Source organism: Cavia porcellus, unplaced genomic scaffold, assembly GCF_034190915.1.
Source record: "Cavia porcellus strain 051 isolate PalLab524CR breed Dunkin Hartley unplaced genomic scaffold, mCavPor4.1 scaffold_13, whole genome shotgun sequence".
NCBI classification, from domain to species: Eukaryota; Metazoa; Chordata; class Mammalia; order Rodentia; family Caviidae; genus Cavia; species Cavia porcellus.
In genome coordinates, this window is record NW_026947496.1 from 21105277 (window position 1) to 21131048 (window position 25772).

The 25772-nt window shown below is 40.0% G+C and overlaps 1 long non-coding RNA gene across 1 annotated transcript; it reads right to left on the minus strand.

Moving 5' to 3' along the window:
- Positions 1–1668: 1668 nt before the first annotated feature.
- On the minus strand, positions 1669–18774 carry LOC111756472 (uncharacterized). Its single transcript, XR_010051027.1, has 4 exons — positions 18625–18774; positions 15571–15667; positions 11893–11958; positions 1669–3487 (listed from the first exon to the last, which is right to left on the minus strand). It is a non-coding gene; the product is annotated as an uncharacterized LOC111756472 (long non-coding RNA).
- Between the last annotated feature and the right edge of the window lie 6998 nt (positions 18775–25772).

Sequence of the window (25772 nt, forward strand, 5' to 3'; positions counted from 1 at the left end):
ACCATTCAGGACATAATGACTGTGGTGTTAAGGACAGCAGAAATATTTCCTTCTCTGAGACACAAGAAAAGACACAAACATAAAGATGGTCCCCAGAACTTTTAGAGCAAAGAGAAAGAAAGCCGAGTTAACATCCTGCTGACATTACCTAGTAAGAGTAAAAGGCGCTGGATCAGGATCTAGGATGCATGAAGATATCTTTAGCTAATCAAAACCGCATGGAATTTAAAGGGGCTTCAACCCAGGTGCAGTGCTGCTATCCTTCCCCTCTAGCAGAGACAAGGAGTCCTAACATCCCTTAAACCTGCGCTGTCCTCATACGGGCTGAACATGAGAGCCCAGCTTGTCAGGGAAAAGCTGAGTCTAAACTTGGGTAACATGTGCAATGCATATTCTCTCCATTTCTTGAGTTGAAAATGACTTTGGAAAAAAAAATCCTACAAATTATAATATGTGGACCACAGAAGAAAGAAGAAAAGTTAGCAATGTTCTGGGAAGGGTGCCCAGCTCTTTTATGATTCTGAGCAGTAAAGTTGCAACATGCCACATGTAAACTTTTTGGCAGAACACAGGCTGAAGCAATGCTCAGTCAAGGCCTCTCTCAGCCGTTTCATTTATTGCCAGCACCACCATTATTAATGAAGAGGGACAGAGCCTGTGGCAGGTTTGAGTTAGTTCTGATGTAATTGTCCATTATCTCTCTTGTAATCACTTTGTTGCTGTTCATATTCCTCCCTTTTATTTCCTGAAATCTGACTCCCAGCACTCCGGTCCTGGATGCACCAAAATGCCAAGTAACTTAACGATCAGATTTCCTCTGCCTTTCGTCTTCCGAGTATTAAACTATGGGCCTCTCCTACTTGCAGACAAAAATCATTTAGAGAGTTCACATTGATTCCACTTCTATTAACCATGGGACAATAGCAACATTTTCCTGTAGGCAAAGGTACGAATGACACATTCTTTCCATGTGTGGTTTGTGTGAGTTGAAGCGTTCTAAGATAATTTTCATTAAAACGAAGCAAGATCTACTTCCTGTGAGAACAAATGTTTTGTTTTTAAGTACATTTCTTTGGTAGAGTCCCCTGGTCAGGGGTCAGGATTGGAGGTGATCACTCCAGAGTTTCAAAGGAACATTGAGGACTAGGGAAGAATTCTTAATGGTTTAGAAATGGACACCTACACAAACTGCTTAGTTGATTACTTTAAAATTAATAACGTGTTGAATGATGATCTCTTCTTGCCTTTGGGGTAGATTTATTTTATGTTTCAATCACCCAGGCAATCTTGATTGTTTTGAAAGTAAATTCTAGTGTCAAATGGGAACAGCACAGTATTCTCATTCAAGAGTTTTTGTCTCATAAGTTAGAATACCATGGATGAATTTACAAACCCAAGTATGCAAGGATGCAAAAGCATTTTTAAAAAACTATCTCATCCAACAACCAGACATTGAAAAATGAGAAGTAACAGGCTGAAGGGTACACAGCTGGTTATGACATAGCCATAACTTAGAGAATTCATTCTCTGTGTGCTTCCTATTGTAACTTGAAGATTCACACTTCAGATCTGTGGGGAATCGTGGTTATTTCCCCATTGTTTCTAAGGCCACACTGCAGCTGAGCCATGAGACTATAGTAAAACATTAACTTAGGGCCTTGCAAGCTGCAAGAGCTGTACATACATCACTAAATCACTCAACCTCTTGTCATTTCCTCCTCTGTCCCAGTACAACATCAGAAGTCCCTTTTAAGGGACTCCAGCCCCACTAACCCCAATTAGCCTATACACATTTGTTAACTAGCCCTACTTAGAATGACTGTTATTTTAACACCAAGTGCACTGAACTCTGTTGAAGAAAACATTACTCAGTCTTCAAAGGACTCATGGCTATCTTCAGAATTGAGATGGATGGAGAATGGAACCCCTGTGATGACATTTGCATACCCACTCCTCACATTAGCAATCTCTGGGACTCACTCACTGCTATCTGGCAATGTGTCCATAAACTCTTAACTTTTCTACATTCCTTGACTGTTGGTAGATTCTTTCTACCATCTACGGCACTGGCCTCTCACAGACTGTACCTCTCCTGGCAAATTGCAGCTTTGCTTTTTCTGTTTCACTTGAAGAATTGCATGTGGAGAGGTGTTGAAAGAAGGAGCAAATTCATAGAGAGAAAAATCAGCCTAAAGGATGCTGCTGCTGACTTATTATAAGGTTTTTGTTCACTAGAAGAAAGCCTGTGGTCCTCACTCCTAAGGAGGTTATTGACACACTGCCTTACTTCTAAGAAGTTCTAACCTTATCAATATCTCCCCCAGTGGATTCTGGGGCTCACAGCACAAATTGTTATAGATGATCCCTGCTCTCATCTTTTCTCTGATGAACCAGCATACATAGCTAGTCATGTGACTATGATGGGCATGTTGCAGACTGAAAGTTCAGATTTTATTGGTGCCCTTTTATCTTGGTTATCATTAGAATTTCCCTTGAAAATCATCCTCAGGTAAATGCTTTATGAAAAATGCTGATGATGTCCAGATACATAAGAAAATGGGGATTTTTCAGTTAAGTTTTTAACAATCACCCCTCGTCTACATACGCATTTGTTCTCATCAACACGTGCCAATCTGAAGAAGACAAAACTGGATCAGAATGGTTTCCTATGTGTTATTTAAAAAGTCACATTGCTCAGCATTGTAAATCAGAATAGGCAAGGAGATATTTTTTGCCCTGTCAGGACTAGGGAAGTCAGACAGTCCATGTGACTCTAAAAATTCAGTCTCAGGCCTGGTGGGTAAGAAATTGAACTGACCTGTTCCATACCAGGTGCCACAGGGAAGCAAAGCTCCTGTTCCAGGCTGCAGGTAATGCTTTCTGGAATCCCCTGAAACTGTGCCTCGTGTCTTCCCCAATTGCTCTTCTTCTTTCTCTGTAGGAACTATTTGTCAGAGGCCAGCTGGCAATGATTCAGGGGAAGAAAGCAGCTCATTCATACATGGCAGCCAGCCTCCTTCCTGTCTTATGAGGAATGTCTTTCCTCGCAGGCATGCGTCTGTCAGTGAGTCCTCTTTTGTTGTTGCTGCTTCTCATTGACACATCATAATTGCACATGTTTGTGGGGATTCAATGTGATATTTCAATACATGCACCCATTGTATAATCATCAAACTAGGGTAATTAGCACACCCATAGCTTCACACATGCGTCATTCCTTTGTGGTGGCGATGTGCAGTCTATTCTTCTAGCTATTTGGCTTATAGTTAACTGGGTCACCCTATGTGCAGTTGCACACAGTAGAGGTTCTTCCTGCTTCACTGTACTCTAGCAACTGCTGATTGATCTTTTAACTTTCTCTCTCCAGCCTCTAGTAACCACCATTCTACTCTGCTTCTGTGACAGTCATTTCTTCCGAATTCACATGTGAGTGAAATCATTCAACAGTTGTCTTTTTAGGCCTGGCTTGTTTAATAAACTGTTGTTTCTAGAACGAAAGAGAGAAAGAAAGAAAGAAAGAAAGAAAGAAAGAAAGAAGAAAAGAAAGCACAAGTTAGACACATCCATTTATAAAAAGCACAGGAGGTTTAAAAACAGGAGACCCAAAGCCAAATCCCCATGGGAACAACCCCGAGCTTGCTGTAGAGCCTGGGGAAGTCACTGCTAATGCCCTTATAATTCCTGAAGTCGTTTAAGGTTTAAAATGCTGTAAGCATTACTCCGTCAGCTCTGTGCACTATAGCCCTGACAGCTTCTACCAACTGGCCCTGAACATCACTTACATGGGCTCCTCGTGCTTCGTCTTGTTGCTGAAGATGTGGTCCATGGACCATGATCAATTGGAGTTTGTAAAAAATGCAGATCTCAAGCCCTGTCCCAGACTTACTGAACCATGATTTCCAGTTTAACAAGCTGCCCAAGCAATCAGTAAGGACAGTCGAGCTTTGGAAGTGTTGCTCAATTGCATGCCCAGAAAGCCAGCTGGCTTTGCAAGCTACAAGAGCTGCACATACATCACTAAAGGTGTGAACGCTAGACATTTCATAACTTCTATTGCTTTGGGGGGAGGAGTATTATGTAAACAAAAATAAACACTAAAACTAAAAAATAAGTATTCTTTATTATATAAATATATACAAGAGACTAACATAATGTATAAGGTGTGCGATCCATTTTTGTACAATGATTCAGTGTCCTGAAAGGAAACTAAATAAGACCAGCTTTGCTGTCCGTTTCTTGTGTCTTCTTACTACAGATACATAGCCCAACCAACACACAACACTGGGGGAGCCACTGGTTAAACAGATCAATGTAACATCCACACTCTCTTCCTGCCTGCAATTACAGCCGTTCATTAAGAAATTCTTGTGATAACTGGAAAGTCGAGACTATCTCCTCTGCATCTTTGTGTCTTCCAAAGATCTAGATGCTACAGCAATGTAGAAAATATTCCATAAATGTTCCTCAAATTAAAATGACAATAGCAGAATGCTTTAAAATTCCCCAAATAATATTTTGCAAATTTCCAAGCTGTTTGAGAAAAAAAAAAATCCACCAGGAGGCTAAGAAGAATGTGGCTCGCTTTAAATGTATTCCTGTTTCTTCTTGCATTATCAAAGTCTGAGCAGTTTGTCAGGTTTTATTTTTAACACATAAATTTCCTAATGCAAAGCATCCCTGTTTCTCATTATACATAAATAATATTTGGTTAAATATTGCCTAAACTTATGTCTACCTGACAGGAGGGGAAAACTCAGCAGAAAATAAAACAAGATGTTTGGTTGGAACTTGTCCTACTTTTTTTTAATTTTCCATATTGGTTTCTGCCTTTGTGTCAAGGTGTTTATTTCTGAGAGCAGATTTCTAGACCACAACCTTTTGATGGACTGATGATGAGTCAGGCTCCCCACCCTGTCTTATCTTTAATATTTTCTTTGCAAGTTAAATACCAAGATAGAAAGATAATATGGCTCCAAAACAGACAGACTGGAAAACAATACCCGAGAGAAAAAAAATTTGACTGAAAAATAATAGCATGGGGAAAATAACAGAGCTGAAGGAAATCTTAAAGTCTCATCACGTTGAGGGAGAGAGTGGGGGAGAACAGAAGCTCTTTTCCCTTTATTACCAAGGAAGAATTGAATACCCAATATAGAAATGATGTGTACCTGAGGTCAGTTGTATTTTGGAGTTAAAATGGAGATGATTTTAAAGGGATGCCTTTAATTTGTGTAAGGTTCTCTAGTGAAAGCATTCTCTCTCTCTCTCTCTCTCTCTCTCTCTCTCTCTCTCTCTCTCTCCTCCCCACCCTCTTTCCCTCTCTCCCCGTGTTGTGGATGGAGCCTAGGGCCTTTTCCTATACTAGGCAAGTTTTCTGCCACCGAGCAATACCACTGGTCCTAAAATTTCATTTTTATAACCCAGTTATACAACAAAAACTTACAAGGTGGGTGATAATTACCTTCAATTTTCCACACTTTTTCTTTTATTTTCCTGTTTTAATGTTACTTCATTGTCTTTTCTGCAGCTACCCTTTGCTGATTTTCTGTGTACTAGGTCTATCAATTAATGAGAGGTAGCCTCCCGCTATGATGTGGCTGATTGCATCTCTCTCTTCAATTCTACCAGTTTTAGTTTTCAGGTACTTTGATGCTCCTGTGTATGAAACATACACATTTAGAGTTATGTTTTTGTAGTGAATTAACCTATCACTCTGTAATATCCCTTCTTTTCCCTATTAAATTTGGCTCTCGTCTACTTTCTCTGATTATTCACATAGCTACTCAATAATCTTTCTTTCTTTATTTTTTTTTGGCAGTACTGGGGATCAGACTCAAGACCTCAAGCTTGCCAGGCAGATACTTATGCCACTGAGCCAAATCCCCAGCCCTACTCAGTAATCTTTTGTTTAAAGTCTTCATGGCATAAATCTTTTCTCATCCTTTTACTTTCAAGCTGCCTATACATAATTATATTTCAAGTGAGTTTCTTGTAGAAGCTATATAGATGGGTCACAAGGTTTGTTTCTATCTTTTAATCTCACAATCTCGGTCTTTTAACTGGTGTTATGGTTTAGATCTTGGACGTCCCCCAAAGTCTCATGTGCTCAGAGGTCGGGTTACGGGGAGGTGATTGGATCACAGGGTGCTATGCTTATCCGCTGATGAGTTCAGCAGCGGAGTGTGTTGCTGGAGGTGGGCCTGGTGAGAAGTGATCACTTATCTCCCGCCCTTTGCTCTCTGCTTCCTGACTGCCACAACATGAGTAGCTTTCTCCTGCCAGATCTTTCCACTATGTTCTTTTTCCTTGGAGTCAGCTGATGAATTCCTCTAAAAACCATGAGCCAACATAAACATCTCCTTTAAGTTGTGGTTGTTTAGTATTTTTTCCTAAGGACAAGGAACTGATTAGGCCTACGGGTGTGTTTGACCATTTACCTGTGAGGTAGTCACTGATGTGCTTAGAGTTAAGTCTGCATTTTATTATGTGCTTCCTGCTTTCTTCTCCTGCTTCCTTTGCTTTGCTTTGTTTTTCTATTATTCCTCTATAATTTGTCATTTATATTTTTGTCTGTCTTTACATACTTTTTTTAGTGGTTACTCTAGAGAACATGAGAAACATAATAAAAATTTTAGTCAATTTTAGGATTAAAATTGATCACTTACAGTGGAAAATAAAAACATCAGTACACAGAATCTTTCCCCGTCCTATTAATGCTGTAGATGTCCTATTTACTGTATTCATAGATCTTCAAAATCCAATAAAGATGTTATACTTTTCGATTTTTTGGTACTAGGGAGTGAATTAAGGGGCTTCACTCTAAGCCACATTTCCAGCCCTTCTAAATATTTTATTTTTATTTTAATTTATTTTGAGACAGGATCTTGCTAAGTTGCTAAGTTGCCCAGGCTGGGATTGAATTTATGAGCCTTCTACCTCAGCATCCCAAATTACTAAGATTACAGAAATGAGCTGTCATGCCCTTTTAACTTTGGATTTCAATCATCCAGATTTTAAAGAACTGAAAAGAAGAGTCCACTACATTTACTCAGATGTCTGACATTTCTGTGACTCTTCTTTCATTCCTAATATTTCAAATTCCCTCCTGTATCATTCTATTTATTTATGTATTTCTTTCCAGAAGTAGAACAGGTGGGTCAGTTAAGAATTCTCTTAGATTTTCTTCTGTAAATACCTTTGTTTCTTCTTCATTCTTGATGATTGTTTTTGCTGACTGTAGATTTCTAGGTCGATAGTACTTTGGTTTCAGTACTTAAAATATACCGTGGCTCTTCCTTCCAAATTAATGTTTTTTTAAATGAAACATTTACAATCATATTTAAAGAAGCAAGCCACTCTGTCCTGCCCTCATGGTTTCTTATGAGAAAATCATAGTCAGTTGAAAATTTCTTGTTATAAGTAATGTGTCACTTTTTTCCTCCTTTGGTTTCTTTCTCTTGATTTTTTTCTTTAGTTTGTAGTAGTTTGGTTATGATGTTTCTGGACATGGATATCTTTGTGGGGCTTTTGTTTGTTTATTTCTATTTAGATCTTCCAAACTTTTCTAAACCTGTAAGTTTACATTTTTCACAAAACTCAGGAGATTTTCAGCCATTTTTTTCAATTTTCTTTTTTTCTACCACATTTCACTTTCTTCTCTCCTTTCTAACATTTGGGTGGTGTGAATATGAGACATTTTTGCATTGTCATACAGATACCTAAAGATTTATTCATTTTTTTAATGAGTTCTTTCTCTTTCAGTTGTTGAGATTGGATAATTTCTATAGATATTTCTCTAATTTACTAATTATTTTCTTTGCCTTTTTTCATTGTTTTGTTGAACTTGTTTTCATTTACTTACTCTATTTCTTAGCTCTAATTATTTTTGTTTTTTCCTTGTAATCCTTACAGTCTAAATTCTTAAGAAAAACTTTCTGTCTTTGCATTCATTTCAAGTTAATATACTCTTACTGTTTGACGCATGTTTGTAATTGGTGCTATGCAGTCTCTGTGGGACAAGCTTCATATCTGTATCATTTCAGGACATCAGATTTTTTCCCACTCAAATTGAGATTCTATAGTTCTTCATATGCTGAATTATTTTGCATCTTCTCTTGGACATTTTGAACTGTATTATGTATTTAAATCTATGGAGAACTTTGAGATTTTTGTTTTGATAAATGAATAATCTGTTTAAAGGACAGTTGCAAATTCTAAGCAGCCCCTCAGTAGTGCCATTAAAATCAGTCACATATTTGCTTCATCAGTTCTGAAAGTCCAGGAGATATAAGTTAGTGTCAAATCCATAGGTCTAAGAGCTCATTAATACTTTTATAGGCTCACTTTTGCAAACTTTTCCCTCTATATTTTCTGCAAAATACACGTGAGTTTCCTGAGACTCTTTCTTTCCATACTTCACAAGAAAGCCGGACTTCATTTGCATACCCCACACCCAGAGTGAGGGAGCAGGAGGACGGAGAAGAAAAACAGTACAGTTGCACACTACCTTCCAGGACCTCTCATTTGAGGGAGAGGTCCATTCTATACATCTCAGTTTTATATGTTTATAGGTCACTGGGACCCAGAAAGGAACCAAATAGCAGAAAAGGAAAAGAGGAATTAATATGACTTTCTATATATTAGGAAACTTTTGAGGATTTCTCCTGGAGCTATTCTGTCTGCACCAATGTCTACCTCTGATTTCAGGATGGCTGAGCTCATGGTCAAATGACAGCCACAAAACAAAGTCAGGTTCATGGGTGGTTTAGTAATATGAGAATTCTGGTCTTCCTCCCATTTCACTTACTTTTTACTTCTTATTTTTTTACTTTTTGCAGCTCTCAAACACCTACTGCATACATTCTGGGCTCACATTTAATTGTTTGAATGGGAAATACAGAATGGAATGGGGAATTCCATTTTAATGGGAATCAGAACCTCGGAAACTTTAAAACAAAAAACTCAAACCAAACAGGCCTTTAGCTTTCAGCTCCAGAGATTTTTTTAATTCAATTTGTGTGGGTTGGGAGAAGGACAAAAATGTGTGTGTGTGTGTGTGTGTGTGTGTGCATGTCTGTTTTTAAAATTGCTCTTATGATTGAAGGAGACACCAAATTGAGAACCTCTGTCCTAATCTTTGATACCCAGAGATAAATATTTTTTTCTAGAAATCTATTGTTAGATTTTCTTGCTGTCTTGTCATACATTTGCTGGATATATAAAGGGCTAACTTTATGGAAAATGGTCACATGCTTATATTCTGGAATGATTATTTTCGTTCTTGAATGCCTATTAGAATACCTATGAGTTATGTGTTCTGCAATAATTTGCTTGCCTTGTAAGCCAGTTTTGCCTGTAAAAAAATGGGGATGATAATGAACACCTATAAAAGTTCTACTGGAAACATTAAATGAGATAATGGATGAAATATATACCACATGGTACTTGGAATATAGTTAATATTCAATAAGCATAAACTGTTATTACCACTCACATTTTACAGGTGAGGAACATAAAACTCAGACATAGTAAGCAACTTGCCCAAAGCATCTTTCTAGGGCTTTTAAACTCACATCAACCAGACTCTGGAATGTAATGAGGCTGACTGTGACCGGATGAGCAGAAATACCTGAGAAAACCAGGCAAGACTGAAATACTTCAGAAACTGTCTTGTCTATATGAAAAAAGAGGTCTGTCCAAACTATCTCAACTGTTCACCGGTAACAAGATGTGTAGCTTCTTCCAGGAAGTCCAAGTTGTAATAACATTTGGACAGAAACACCAGCAGAGCACAATTGGTCTAGAATTTCTAGTGACTTCTTTTTATGTGTGCCTAGGCTTATATTTTTGCATGGTGAGAGAAGAGGAGATCCCAGGCTTGTCATTTCTCCTCCTTCGTCTTTGACCTTCATTATGCTATCTTCTTAAACAAGATGCTTATAGATTTAGGACCGTGTTCAGAAACGGCAACACGTTGCTAGACGACACAATCTATATACATGTATAGGATGCAGTATAACGAAGCATTTGTAATTTATGCACAGTGTGTTATTACCTAGTGAATTTTAAATTAACAAGGAACTTCTCCCAGGTTTTCTAATTAAAGACTTCAAGGAATATTTTAACTTATTTGCTTCCCAAAATGTACATTTCGTTTTAATTTCCCTTTCTATTTCTATTTCTTCCTTTCTTACCATTCTTAAAAAAGAAAAATATATTTTTTCTTCTAAGCAGAAGAGGACCTGGTGCTCTGTTCAAAGAAATCCTATCATTATAATGTGATTCCCATTTTGAGAATGAGGAGTGGTATCTGAGCCTTACATTTTATCTGTCAGTTTATTAATAGGAATAGCTCTTTGGAGATCATTATTCTACCATGTAACATTATCCATGTCAGAAGCACAACATCTAGAATAAATTTAATGTACCTTTTAAAACCACACTGTTGCAATATTCACAAGCTGTGACTCTCCCTCTCTCTCTCTCTCTCTCTCTCTCTCTCTCTCTCTCTCTCTCTCTCTCTCTCTCGGTTGTGTGTGTAGGTGGAGGGAAGTGGATAGCAGTAATAAAGTGAGAGGCCAGGGAGAACCGCGACGTGCACAGGGGAGGGGCGGGGACTCTGTGGATTCTCAGATGGTAAATACCAATATTTTCCGAAACTCAGATTTGACATTCAGAAAAAAATGTAACTTCTGTGACATCTTCATGGAACAATGACAAGTTCCTTACTTTGTGATTTCTACTTTTTTTCCCCTTCAAACCGCATCTTTCACCTTCTTAGTTGCCTGTCTCTTGTGCTCTCAATAGTGAAGATTTAGCTTTGGTAGACATGTGTTTCATATTATCAACTTCATCAGACCTCAGGACCCCGTTGGCTGTGTGGTCCAGTAAATACTCTCTCTCTGTCTCTGTTTCTGTCTCTGTCTCTGTCTCTCTCTCTCTCTCTCTCTGTCTCTCTCTCTCTCTCTCTCTCTCTGTGTGTGTATGTGTGTGTCTCTGTCTCTCTGTCTGTCTCTGTCTCTCTGTCTCTGTTTCTCTCTCTCTCTCTGTCTCTCTGTCTCTGTTTCTCTCTCTCTCTCTCTCTGTCTCTCTCTGTCTCTCTCTCTCTGTCTCTCTCTGTCTCTGTTCCTCTCTGTCTCTCTCTCTGTCTCTCTCTCTGTCTCTCTGTCTCCTTTCTCTCTCATGCCGGACCTAGAACACACAGAGATGACGTTACTCCTTGAATGAGGGATCTCAGAAGTGGTCTCTGATTGTAGTGTGCTAAATGTTTTTCGGAAAAGCTTTAGTGCTAAGGGTGCAGAAAGGGAATGGTTGGCTCTGAACTGCAACTACATGCATAGTGCACACAAAATATAGCTGGCTTTTGAAATGTAACACCTTTCCTAATGAAGACTCTTCCCACAGAGGTTGGGACAGGATGCAGAATTTGCCTGACCACTGGGTTGTTCCACAAAAAAAAACAATGTGCCAGGCTGGAGTTTGACTTTCATTTTCCCACAGTATGACAGGGCAAGAAGCAGCTCTGTTTGGTGGAGAGAAGAGACATAGGTCCCTGGTCTTTCCCAACCATGCCCATGGCAGATTTCCCACTCCATAGTAATTTTCCAGCCAGGTCTTTGTTTTTAGCAGATGATATACAGAAAGTTCAAATAAAGGCTGGGTTTAAGTACATCCTCTCTCGGGCCTGCTGTTTATCATGGCTCAGTGGGCTCCATCTCTTCTTTGAGTCCATTTCCTCATCTATAAAACCAAGAATGGCTCTCTAAGTTATGACAATTATGAGAGGTAGCATTTAAAAATAACTTTGAAAACAATATATATATATATATACTGATAATAACAATGGTAACAATAGTAAACTATAGTAACGGTAGACATTTATTGAACACTTACAATGTGCTAGAGCCTGTGTTGAAGTTTTCAAACTCCGTCTCTCTCTCACTCAGTCCTTGTCCCAAGCTGAAGGAAGGGTACCAAACATGATGTGAGTGAACAACTAAAGATTCAGCAAATAGTTTTTGGAGATCTCTATTATGCTGAGGGGGAAGACAGATTTGCAAAGTTTAGTGATTCATCCATTCTTTTTTCCTTCAATCATTTAAGGTCCAAATTCATGAATTTGATTTTCCAGGTCAATACTTGAAAGTCTCTGAAGGAAATGCACATATCTCTCCAGTTCACCAAGATCACTAATGAATTTCTGAATAAATGCAAATCAATGGTTCTCAACCAGGGGTCGTCTTGCTACCCAAGTAAATCTGGTAATGTCTAGAGACATTCAAGACTATCACAATCAGCTGGAGTTACTGGCATCCAAAGGTTAGAGACCAGAGGCAGTGTTCAATAGCCTCTCATGCACATGGCATCTCCCAACAACAGATATCAATATAAAAATGGTGCTGAGGCTGAGAAATTTTGATTTATATAAGTGAAAAAATAATTGGATGAGTTAATATATGTGCTGAGTTGTCACAAAATATGACATATCATGCCAGTTCTATCCAATCTATCCTGATTGTAGCTTTCATTATCATCCCTCATGACCATAATTCTTTTTTGTATTTGTGGAATCTTCTTTCAGCAGACACTAGATAATTATGCTTCAATAATTGAATATAAAACCAGGTAAAAATTCAGACCATCTGTATTAATCAGTTTTACATTACTACAACAAAATACCAGAGACAAGTAACTTATAAAGAAAAGAGTTTGTCTAGTTTACAGTTTTGGAAGTTAAAAAGTAAGGGCCCAGATCAATCAGGTTCTTACCCCAGGGTAGCAAGAAGTTTACATGTTATGGTGGAACACATGTAAAAGCAACAGTGGTTACAACTTAGAGAGAAGACTGGGGACTCCACAATCCCCTTCAAGAACACACCCCAGTGACCTAAGAACATCCAAAAAGACCTTATTTCCTAAAATTTCTACCCCCCCTCCAATAACTCCACTCTGGAGACCAGGCCTTTAACTCATTCAGGAGTGTTTAGCAATCAAAGTATAGCACCAGCTTTTCTCCAAAGATGACCCATTTTCACTTCCTGTCCCCACAAGAGATATTTAGCTAAACCAGTCTCTTTGGGTGACTTCATGAGCCCAAATGGAGAGGAAGCAATCCACCAAGCTTAATACACAATTATTCCAAATACCTTTTAATGTCCTGTCTTTATTTTGCCTTTTAATTATTTTATGACTTAATATTTATTAGATCCTTGTAAATTATTCATATTTTTGTAAAACAGCCTTAGGACTGCCTATCAGAAGACAGAGAATTAAAAAAAAATCAATACAAAGAGAAGTAAAATAAGTTAACATTTCTCTAAAATTCCCTATTTATGACTCAGCATTTCTTGGGCAACTAAGAATTCATTTCTGCTATAACTCACTAACCTAATTTTAAAAACTATAAGTAAATAAAATGCCAAGCAATACTCTATCTTTTTCAGGAAAGAAAGGAGGTGACAGAGGCTGGGGTGGAGAGAGAAAGTAGGGTAGAAGATAGAGATGGCAGCTGACTTTAAGAAGTTTGTGTCGGGGCTGGGGATTTAGCTCAGCGGCATAAGCACCTGCCTTGCAAGCAGGCGGTCGTGAGTTCGATCCCTGGTACCGATAAAAAGGAAAAAGACAAAAAAAAGGAGTTTGTGTCAACAGCATACAATGTGTACAACTTTGATTAATAAGTACAAAATTATAAACATGTTTCTGATACGTTTTATGCAACAAAATGAGATTACAATAAGAAAAAGATTGGCAGAAACCAAAAAAGAGACACAGTAGAAGGGTCAGTCATGAAGCGGTGAAGGCTGAGGGACCGAGGCAGGGCCTTCTGCTCCCCGGTCACCATTCTGTGCCAACCCTCACTTGTCCTGCGTCCTTGAAGCTCCACTTCGTGCTTATTTCCTTGGTAGCCAAAATTCCAGATTTTATGGTGGGATTTAAGTGATGTAAAATGAGAATCATCCCTTCCAATGTTTTGATCTTTCATTAATGTTTTATGGCTTACAGAGAGTGGAAAGGCTCCTTCTTTTTCCATTTGCTAAGCCATTCTCCTTTTGCTGCATCTTCCCTCTCAAAATGCCAATAATCTTCTTTCCTTTTACAGAGTGAACTAAAGCAAAACAGGCCCCTTTCCACCTACCACTTGCATTCTTTAAAAGTAATAAAAAATACAGAAGCCAACGAAGGTGGAGTCTAACAAATGCATCCAAGAAACAAGAGTAACATTTGTGGGGGGCTACTGGGAATTGAACTCACAACCTCACATTTGCCAGGCAGCTGCTTACACTGTTCAGCTAAATCCCCAGCACAACAATAACATGTTAGTTTACATATTTCTGCATATTATAATTGCTTTCTCACATTTTTCAGTTCTGCAGGTAGAAATGCTTGACAGTGGCATACCCCTCATGCTCATATACTAAATCTTATAGTTAGCTTATTGGGTAAACTGGCCGACACTTAAAGTAATATGCATGTTTAGTCATGAATAATGTTAGTTAGCCAGAAAGTTATTTAACCTATGTGAAACTTCCTGGCAAATTAATTTCTATCCTATTTTATTGTTGGACATTAAATATTTGGCCTGTCATAATTTTAACATGAAAGGCCTTTTCTAGTTTGTTGTGCTTACATCATCAAATCAAAATGTCTTTAACAAGCCAAAGACATAATTTTAGTTCTTTCAAGACTCCAACAATAAACCCCTAACAAATAAAACGTAACTTAACCTGAGTGTTGACTATATAGTTGGCAAAACAATTTTGCAAAAGGATGTAACAGAAACCAGGCCATTCTGTCAGGGTATGGGAAATTTTGAAGTGCTTTAAGAGAATTATTTATTTTCCTGTGAAAGTAAGAATGATTCTTAATTTTCTTGTTTCCAATGCTTCCTAGTAACCGAAGGATGCATATACAATATCACAGGAAGTTGAGTGGAAATTTGACAAGATACAGTTATACAATTTGCAGTGGTGACTGCTATTTGGAAAGCTGCTGCTACATGTGATTCTGCTCCCGAAAGTGTCACGAGCTTAGATTGTGGATGACCCAGCACTACTTGAAAAATGTTACCTGTCTTTAATAATAGTTCCAGATTCCTGTAGCCCCGGGTACATTTCCCATTCTATTTTAATTACACATCCGTGCTTCAGAGGAACCCTTCTTTCCAGAACTGTTGCACGTTTCTAATTGCTGAGATACCACAGTGCCATTGCTGGTAACCCATTCATACATCTCAAAAAATATTTTACCAAATGCCTACAGAGTATATGAGAAGATAAATTAGAAAATTTTTTAGATTTACTATTAAAACTAAAGCCATAATGAATATTTCAAAATCTGGTGAAGCTACCCTGTGTGATACCATTGTGGTGGACACATGTCATTATACATTTGTCCAAATCCAAAGAACTACAACTGTAACAGTGAGCCCTAAAACAAAATCTGGAGTTGGAGTGACACCAGTGTGTTAGCGTAAGTTCATCAGCTGTGACAGATGTAGCCTCAGTGGGGCATATTTACAAGGTAGGTGCTGTAGCGGCCCTATTTTCTCTTTGCTCCCTCCATTCCCCTTACCGTCTCAGCGTAGTCAATCCTTCACTGTCCTCAGAATTTAATTTCACTGCTGCATCACTCCTGAAAGCTTCTTTATCCCAGCTCAAGTCTGATTCTCCTAAAACAAAATAGAACCCCGTTTTGAGACATGTAACTGTTTGACCCTTTGCCATTGTTAGATGCGATGGATTGGATTAACCACTCTGTACTTCACCTTTTTTTCTTATCAAGGCTTCTCAGCCATGGAATTATTGAGATTTGGGTTCAAATAAATCTTTGTTGTGGGGAACTGTCCTATGTATCATAGGATGTTTAGCAATGTCCCTGACCTCTATCCACTGGGTACCCATGACACCGTCACCCAGGTGTGACAACCAACGATGTATCTAGACATTGCCACCTGTCTCCAGGGACAGAGAGTAAAGTCATCCTCAGTGAAGAAATACTCCTCAGAGCTAGAAAACTGAAAACTACATTTGTTACACTCTCTTATAGACAGGATGCTGGCCAGGAGATATGTACTGAGAAGCAGGTGAACTTGCACTAGATAGGCAACGCTAAGGTAGAGAGCACTTTTTATTTTGGGGTGTTTTCAAATGGCAAAAGGATTATAGAGATATAAAATACCTCTGTATCAGTATTTGAGGTCTATTTTCTGGAGTGCTGGGTGACAGTTGTGTGTCCATGGAAGAGGAATGGGTGGATGAGACACAACTGGTCTCAGCGTCCAGCCCCCGTTCTCTAGTGTGATGAGTGTCACAGGTACTTTCCATGACAGTGCAGTGCTGGTAACTTCCTGATTCCTGAACGGCAGCTCTCACGTGAGTTCTTGAACTCAGCCAATCTGGTGGTAGATTCAGAAATGCTAGTTCCTCTGGTGGTCAGCTCTCACTTGCTCCCTGTGGCAGTCCATCGGGACAGGGCTCTCTGAGACTCTCCCGAGGGCACCTGAGATAAGGCTTAGCATTCAGCAGACTCTCAGCAAATATTAATTAAAGGAATGAACAGTTGAACATGTTCTTATTTGTGTTTTAGATTTCTTGTTTAAAAGACAAAAAAGGATGAAATGAATATAAATTTTTTAAGACAATTAGCAACTTTGTCCCAAAGGAAAGGAGAGCACTTCTAAATGAATGCAAGGCTGCAGAGGGTGGTATCGACTTGTAATCTCACCACTTTGAGAAGCTGATGCAGGAGGATCATGAATTTGAGCCCAGGCTAGACAACCGAGCAAGATCTTATCTCAAAATAAAAAGTAAAAATCAAAGCAAAACAAAGAACAACTACAGACAAATAAACAAAAAAGCATGCTGGGGATGTAGCCCAAGGAGGGTCTGGCTCTAATCCCCAGGACAGAAAGAAAAAAGTGTTATTGTCATTGCTCAAATATAAACACTGACACTTTTCTGCAAAAGTTCTTCAGTTTTCCTCGTGCTAGCCACAAGCAGGTGTAGAAAAGAGAGACTGTCACACTGAATGTGCCCGATTTTGTCTGTTCTCCAAAGTTAAGCAGGGTTGGATCTGGTGAGTACTTAGATGGGAGAAAAGAGAGGCTGTACTGTTTGTTTCGGCAGAGTAAATGAAGAAGTATAACAATAAAAGTTTGCATGTCATGCACCACATAGCAATGTTTCAGTCAGTGAGGGATTACGTGCATGGCGGTGGGCTCACAAGAAATCCCTGTGGCTTGGTGACATTAGTGTCATAGCTCACTGCATCACTTGTGATGCCATTATAGACAAACCTACTCCACTGCCAGCTGTAAGAAGGTACAGCACATGCAATTGTGTATGTAGTAGATAATACTTGATTGTACTAAGGAGGGCACCTTCATACATTTTGTGTTCACTTTGTCTCATGATTGCATTATTTTTCTTGTGCTTGATTATGTTTTATTCATCACAATTCCTAAGCAAAAAATCTACTTCTTCATGTTGGGATCAAAAAGCCTTGCTGAGTGACTGACCTGCCAAAAAAAATTAAAAAATGATGAAAGGTTACAGGATGGAAATTCAGGGCTGGTTGTTGCTGCTGAGTCAGGAATGACCTGCTCTACAGCTGCCATCTTGAACATAGACAAAGGGTGGGAGCTGTTAAACAGTCTTCTTTGCTGAAGGCAACAAGACTAACGAACACTGGAGAAGAGCCTATGTTATGGATTAAGAACTGGTGGTCAACTTAATGCCAGCTGGATTACATCAGCATGGCACTGAGTGAAGATGCTCCACCTGAGGAAAGTTGCCAGAATTAAATAGGTGGAGAAGAAGGGAGATGTTGAGGGGTTGAGGTGCTAAGGAGACATTGTGGGTTCTCCTACAAGTTGCTGTCTGAGCTGTTGGTTCTCCTGGAGAAGCCTTGGTCCTCACATCGAGCATTGCTTCCTGGCTCCGGAAAACATGTGCTGCTTGGTCTCCAGGATGAACTCATCACACTGTTTCCTGGCACGACATGTGCTTGTCATCAGAGGAGCTCGGGGCCTCCATGTCGCTGAGGACAGCTGTGGTGCCTTTCAGGACAACCCCGCTCTTTGTTGTGAGTGTGACTTCTCAGCTCCAGCGTAGAACCCTCATCCCACCAGCACAGCTCCTTCTTCCTGCTAGCATAGACTTTCTGGCTTCCACCGCTGACCCTTGAGTCTTCCCAGCACAGATCCGTAAAAGAGACTGGCATGAGTCCTTCTTGTGGGCTCTGGACTTCCAGTTGGACTCGTGGGAGGCATTGTCCTGAGCTCTGAGTTTTTATCTGGACTCACGTGTGACATTGCCGTGGGATTTAGGCTCTTGACTAAATAATCTATGTGTTCGATGTTGCAGATAGATTTCTTGCATTTCCTGTGTTAACTTCTGGTGGACCATTATAAAAATATTATAAACCCATGTCCTGATCCTAGTTGTTCTCTGTGTACAACCCCTGATGGCAACAGCCTACATCAGATGCAGAGAAGTCTAAATATGGCTTTAAGACCTGATACCAACCTGTGTCCCTCATCACCATGATAATCACAGTCAAAGTGCAAAGTTTGTTTGTGCTATTGGAAAAAAAAATGGTTGGACCCAACAATGATGTTGAACTCACTGTGTCTCCAGATGATTTAAGTGATTCAAGAATTGTTACTCGTTACACAGTGTGAAAGTAGGTGGTGAGTCTCTGAGCGCTGATGGGAAGGCGCCATAGGAAACTGTTCTGATGGTGAAGGAAAATCACTGGGCAGCCCAAATCTTGCTCTGGAAATTGATGCCTGAAAGGACGTTAGTACATAAAGAGATCAAGTCAATGCCCATTTTCAGGACAGAAGAGCAACGTTGTCATGCTTAGGGTCAATATTTTAGACAAAAGGTCAAAAACCTTTTGTGACCTGGCACCCCAAAGACTCTGCCTTCCCACCATGTCTGTGAGCACACAGTGCCAATGAGAAGCCATGGATGACCCAGCTTCTCTTCCTCAATGCCCTCCTGAGTTGTACGCCAGACAGTGGATGTAGTGTTTGGAGAACAGCATGCCTTCCAGAATTCTGCTTTGTCAGTTTTTGTAAGTACACTGTTTGATGTTTGCATATTGATGAAATTCCCGAAGGATACATTTCTCAGAACTTATTCCATCATTAAGCAAGACCTGACTACGTTTAAATAGGAGCTTTAAATACGTGCCAGGCACTGTTCTAAGCACTTTGTCTATATCAACTCCTCATAGCAACTCTGTGAAGTAGAGTTGGAAAGGAACAAACAGTTCCATTTTACAGATGAGTAAACTGAGGCATGGAGTGCTTAAGTCAGGTCTAGTCAATAGCAGAACCCTGCTTGTCACTTAGGAAGTCTGGCCCCAGATAAATTATGCTGCCTTTTCTAATACTGTACTTGTGTCAAAAGATCACGGGACCCACGATGGATGGAACAGATGGGCAATTTTGCTTTTCCTTTAAAGTTTGCTATTAGTTCAGAAGAGCGCTTACAAATTGTCAGTGATATGATCTTGAAACAAGGTGCCAGGTTAGGAAGTTTGTGCTTAGGGCTGTGACATGTTCAAGCTTCACACCTGCAGTTTCTCCCCAGTGTCTGGGCATCTATGTGACTCTCTGTGACCAACCATATTCATCTGCCAAGTCTTCACAACCACTCTGGTTCAACCAGTGCCAGTATCCTGCTCAGCAATGCAAAGGTGACACCATCCAGGGCACTTGGCTACACCGGGTCCTTAGCACCTTAGGTAGGCACCTTCATCCCCTCAGCCCCTGCAACATCTGTCTCACGGACTTATTTTGTTCTTTTCATATTGCTTTGGGCTCATAAGACACTTCAAGCAAGACCTGATTCTGCCTCTACATCAAGGCAGGTTCATTTGATAAGGCTTCTTTTAAAAGGTCAGTCCTGTTATTAGTAGAGAACCGCAGTAACCAAGGGACAACACAGTCGGAGCGTCAATGGCCTGCTCAGAAAAGCCCGGGGGATCCAGTAACAGGAGAGTGCAGGGAAACACTTCTCACGAACCACTGGGCCACAGACCTGAGCCAGTAATCTATAATCACGCGCGCAACACAGGCTATCGTCACGGATTTTTTTTAAATTCGTCCTCCTGGAATACCGAGCTGGGAAAAATATTTAGAGCCTGAGCTGAGATCTTGCTAGTGAAGGAGAGATTTCAGGTGAGCAGTAAATGTGCAGAGCGGAGGCAGTGACCTTTCTTATTTGCAGTGTTTTTATTCTGCAGCTTGCACTGCAGGGACCCTGACTTCAGAGGTTCTGATGGCCTGAGGCTGTGTTGGAGAGGAAATAAATGAGCCTGCCCTACTTCCAGAGTCTCTAGTAATCTACGTGCGGCTCCGGAACCTGGGCCCTGCGCGATGTGCGTAGACCAGCGACCTCAAGTGGTTGCAAGAGGGCGTTGCAATGACGGTTTTAAAGCCTCCAAGAAAGCAGAGGGTATCTGAATCAGAGCACACAGCGTCTGTATCTCAGCCTTATCTGACATTAGGGAGGATTTAAAGGAAATATCAGCAAGCAAACTTAAGGATCTTATCCCTCAGCCTGGGGAAGCCAAAAGAACAAACAGTTTCTCCATTGTCTTGATGCACTGAAGTTTTTGAGAAGAAAGACAGATCCAGGAAGCTGAACTTAGCAGGGCAGTTGGACTTCAGAGGTATTGGGAGAACAGTACAAAGCAGTCAGGAAGCAGCAAACCAAACAAAAATAAAACCCAAAATACTTGATGGTATAAGCAAAGCTTTTAAATGAAGACTACTCACGCGTTTGGGCCATCCTGATGTGCCTGAAAACTAAGCCATGCACTGGGGATGCCAGGAAAAGAAGATTCAGGTTTCTTGAGCTCTTTGGAAGCACCTGCCTTAGATTGCCACGGTGGGAAACACGTCTGCTCCAGCGCGAGCAGCTCATCCTGCCCTAGCATATCCAGGCAAGATGAGGAGGGGTTACGTACGCCAGTGCTGCCAGGGTCAAATGCTTAATAGAAATGAGTAGCCTGGAAGAAGGATCCTGGTATTTCAGAGGTGTCAACATGAACTTCCTGTTTTTAAATAACATTTAAGGAAACTAGAGTCACAAGTGCATTTAGAAGTAGGGAAGGCCATGACTAAAGAGTGGGGCTTGGATTTCCTGACAATAGGCTCAGCTCTGGACAGTTGCACTCAAGAATACAGAATTGTTTGGCAAATATTCCAAGTAATCCACAGAAACACATTTTCTAAAATTTTATGTGACATTTTCCATTTGTTGGGTCAACTTTTTAATCCAATTTTCTCAAAAAAAAATAAGCTGTAAAATACTGAACTAAGTGGACTTTTTTTTGCAATTCTTATGGTTTGGGGAAAGTTATAAGGCTTTTATGGCTGTTTCTTTTTTCTATCTTTTTTGTGAGAATAAGGGAGTGTGTGTGTGTGTGTGTGTGTGTGTGTGTGTTTGCTCTGATGGGTGCTTTGAAATAAGCATGGGCTGAAGCCCAGCAGCCTTTTGTTCCTTTTGTCTTAGTAAGGTGGGCGTCACCTTTCTGAGTCTGTTTCCTCATCTGTAAAATTTGTGATCTAATTTGAGGGGTTTTTTTTAGCTCAGATTTTGTGATTTCCAAGGCACCAACTAGATCTGAAATTCTATGATTCTTATTTTCAGCCAGAAGAGAATGCCTCGTGTAGCTGACCTCACCGTGCCTGATGCCCAGATGAAATTTCATTTCATGTGCTGGCCTTGTGTGATCCTTTGACAGCAGCAATGCGGTGCAGTAATGTCACTGTCAACCTTGGCTATACCTTGGAATGAGCTGGAGCATTTTCCAAACACACTCAGTGCTGATTCAGCCAGACACACAGAAGTGGACTCGGCAGGGCAGGGGTGTTTTGAACTATCCCCGGTTGATTTTAACATGCACAAGACTAGTAACTGCTGGTGTATACAAGGGCAAGCTTTTGACCAACCTGGAACCTAAAACCCCTGGGCAGGGGCAAATCACCTTGGAATCTGAGGCACAAGGTGGTCCCTTATGTATACTCATCAAAATATAGCATTTCTAATTTGAACAAAGCTTTCAATGTTAATAAAATTACCACAATAAAAAATCATGACTATATAAAAAGGTTGTATCTCTCAATCTGGTCACATGCTCTGGTCAACCTTCACCAGGCTGGCCAAGGACTCGACGGGCCTGAGATTGCAGGAAACATGGGCTGATCAGACAGCCTGTTTCCCATCACACAACACTGCAGGGTCATCAACTCATCAGCCTGTCTTTATTTAAAACTCTGATCATTTTCTGATCATGGATATTCTTGTACTTGTTGATAGTTTTCAAATATGATTTCAAATCTTATTCATCTTGATTGCTCAATTTTCAGTTGTCTACTTCAAATTTGTACCCAAGGTAAATGTCTCTCTTTCCCACCTGAATCCTGGCCCGGACCCTGGGTTCTAAGGCTACCTCTGCTTGTGTAAGTTACTTTACCAGCTTGAGCCTCCACTTACTCCCATGTAGAATATGATTAATGCCAGTTCTTCCTTTCTAGAACTATGGCAATTAGATGAAGTAATGGAACAAAGTGCCTAACACAGAGCAGAAGCTCTCTAATACGTGCTATTATGGGTTGGCTAATATTCTGTGCAAAGATGGTGTAACATCGTGGTTTTTATTTGCGTGTTCCAAGAAAGCTGATTCACCTGGACTTTGCCAGTTCTCAGGAGGCAATTTAATGTAACTTTCTCCAGCCAGTAAATTTATAGAGAGATGCTCAAGTGCTTTCACAGAACCCAGGAATCCAAGAACAACCAGATACTATTTACAGCCAAACAATGACTGTATTGATTGCCAATAGGCATCATCATATTTAATTTACTTCTTATATGTGCTATACAAGTTTAAGTCTAATCAATTTAGAGATTCATAGATTTAAAATGTTCGAGGACTTTGCATGTAGATCATGTTTTCAAGGTTTAATGTTAGTAAGACTCAGCTGGAGAAGTCTTATTAAAAACATAAATTCTGACTCTTCTGACTCAGGAGATGTAGAGCAGGGTTTCAGATTGTGTGTTTAGAATAAGCTTTCAAAGCAGGACTGGCTATATAATTTGTGAAGTCCAGTGCAGAACGAAACTACAGGACCAGTTGCTCAAAAATTAATGGTTTAAAGTAGTAAGCCAACTGAGGTGACCTCAGCATAGGGCCCTATGCTCCCCCGTGAGAGCGTGAGGGACAGAGCTGCTGTCCCTGATCGTAGGTGGCATCTGCGCTGCTGGTCCCTGGTCAGACTTGGAATAATGAAGGCAAAATCAGCATCATCCCGTAGGACTTTTTGTGATAATGAAAGTTTTGGATATCTGTGTTGTCTGATACAGTAGCCACTTAGCCTCATGGGGCTGTTGTGGTTAAAATGTGGTTAGCATGATTAAAACCAGAGTTTTGTTGGATTATAATTAAATGTAAATGGCCTCGTGTATCTGGTGGCTGCCCTACTGGATGGCACACTTTGGATGTCAGCTTTCTCCCACAGGGCAGTTCCCTACTGCAAAAACTCTGCAGTTCGTAGCCAATGAGAATCAGACCAGATCGTCTTCTTTATGCTTTAGTAATTCTACTAAAAAAAAAAAAAAAAAAAATCTGACAGGTAATGCTATTCTGAATAGTCTCTGGAAAAGTACTAGCCCAACTTGGGAAATAGTTTCTTGTGTTAAAAATTCTTTTTCATTTACTGTAGAAATATTGGCAATTCATATGTTAAAAGTTTCTTGTCTCGTTTCATAGGAAATGATTGGCAGCCTTTAAGTGCTGTGCCTTTTCAAACCAAAGTGACTGACGCCCTTCCCTTCCCTGAGATACTCTTCCTCCCTGAGTGAGGAATGTGACTGCACACCCTAATGGGGGTGTTTCTCAGGTGTCTGGCTGCTCCCCTCCCCCTCCCCTCCCCCTCCCCTCCCCCCTTCCCTTCCCCCTCCCCTCGCTCTCCCCCTCCCCCCTCCTCCCCCTCCCATCCCTCTCCTCCTCCCCCTCCACCCCCTCCTCCTCACCTCTTTAACCCTCTGTGGGCCAATGCCCTGCTTCTAGTAGTTGGAATGAGCCTGGAATGGGAGAGCAAAGACTGATAGGCGTGTACCCAGGCCTGCAGTTAGGAAATGAAGAGGCACTTCAGCTCCGAAGGATTTCTCTCTTACAGAATCTGGGCTGAGGGAAATCTCGGAATCACTACTCTCCAAAGGGGTTTTCTAATTTCCAAACTCTGTTTGATGTTTTAAACTTTCTTTCTAAAACAGGTTGGCTGGGCGTTCTGTGACAGAAAGAGGAGAGCGGGAGTGACAGAAAGACAGAGGAGAGAAGAAGGGGGGTAGAAGAAAAGAAAGAGAAGGATCAAAGGGAGAAATAGGAGAGAGGCAGCACGTTGGGAAGGAAGGAAAGGAAAAGAGGAAGGAGAGAGTGAGATAGAAAAAAAGGAGTGAATATCTAACTGTTTGAATGAAATCAATGGAAGCAGAAAGATCCTATCAAAAGGTTGGGAGAACTTCTAGGCATATTCCCAGAAGAACTGAAAGCATCATACCACAGGGATGTATGTGCACCCATGTTTATAGCAGCACAATTTGTAATCGCCAGATCTTGGAAACAACCTAAGTGTCCATCAACTGAGGAATGGATAAAAAAGATGTGGTATTTTTATACAATGGTGTATTACTCAGCTATAAAGAATGATCACATTGAGATATTTATAAATAAATGGGCGCAGCTTGAGACCATACTCATAAGTGAAATAAATCAAACTCACATGTATAAATACTGAATAGGTTCCCTAGTGTGAGAAATGGTAAGAATACTTAAAAGTATGTGGTAAACATGATTCCCCATTATATTGCTTTGAAGCCTTATAATGTTTTCATTAATTGGAAAGGTTCTATTCTGGGTTGTTTGATTTTATTGTCTGTCATGGTATGAACAGTTATTTTGAAGAAAACAAGACAATATAATAGCTAGTACTGATTTAATATCACCTTATTTTGAAGTCCCATGAAGCTTTTGTTCACTGATTTATCATGTTGTATCTTATTGGATTTTATTATATGTGATAGTATACATAAAAATTTTTCTAGATGAGGAGACAATATAGAAACCGTTGTTCGTTTCTGTTAGCTGGTTCTAAATACCCTGTAATACTTTCATTCTCTTGAATGGTTTTACACTGTCATGTTGTGTTTGATGCTATAATATATGAAATTATACTCAAATATTTCAAGGAAAGACACACTATGGTAGCTACTGTTATGTCGAGTTATCTTGTGGTGAAACACTATGTTGCTTAAATTGTTGTGTTCTGACCTGTGTTATTATGTTGTTATGTCCTCTGTTATCTTAATCTCCTTTTTTCTATTAATTTTTTAATAAAAAAAGGTCAGGAGAATGAATGAATGTAAGAAGGGACTCATTTAAGAATAGTGGCCACAAACTAAAGTTCATTCCAAAGAAAATTTATAAGTACCAAAGAAATACTCCTTGGTTTCTGTGCAGATTTTTTCTTGGGACCTGCAGTTCAGGGCTCTTAACATCAAAGCACAGAACCCTGGGAAGGTTTAGACATTCCCCAAATGGGTCACTGTTGGGCCACTGCAAGATATGCTGCTCAGAAACCTAATACTTGGAAAAGCCCCAGGGTTCTATGAGAAGGTAGGAGGTCACAGGAGGACCAAAGTGTTAGAGCAACAGGCCAGACATGTGGGGAAAATAAATATTGCTAAATCGTTATACTC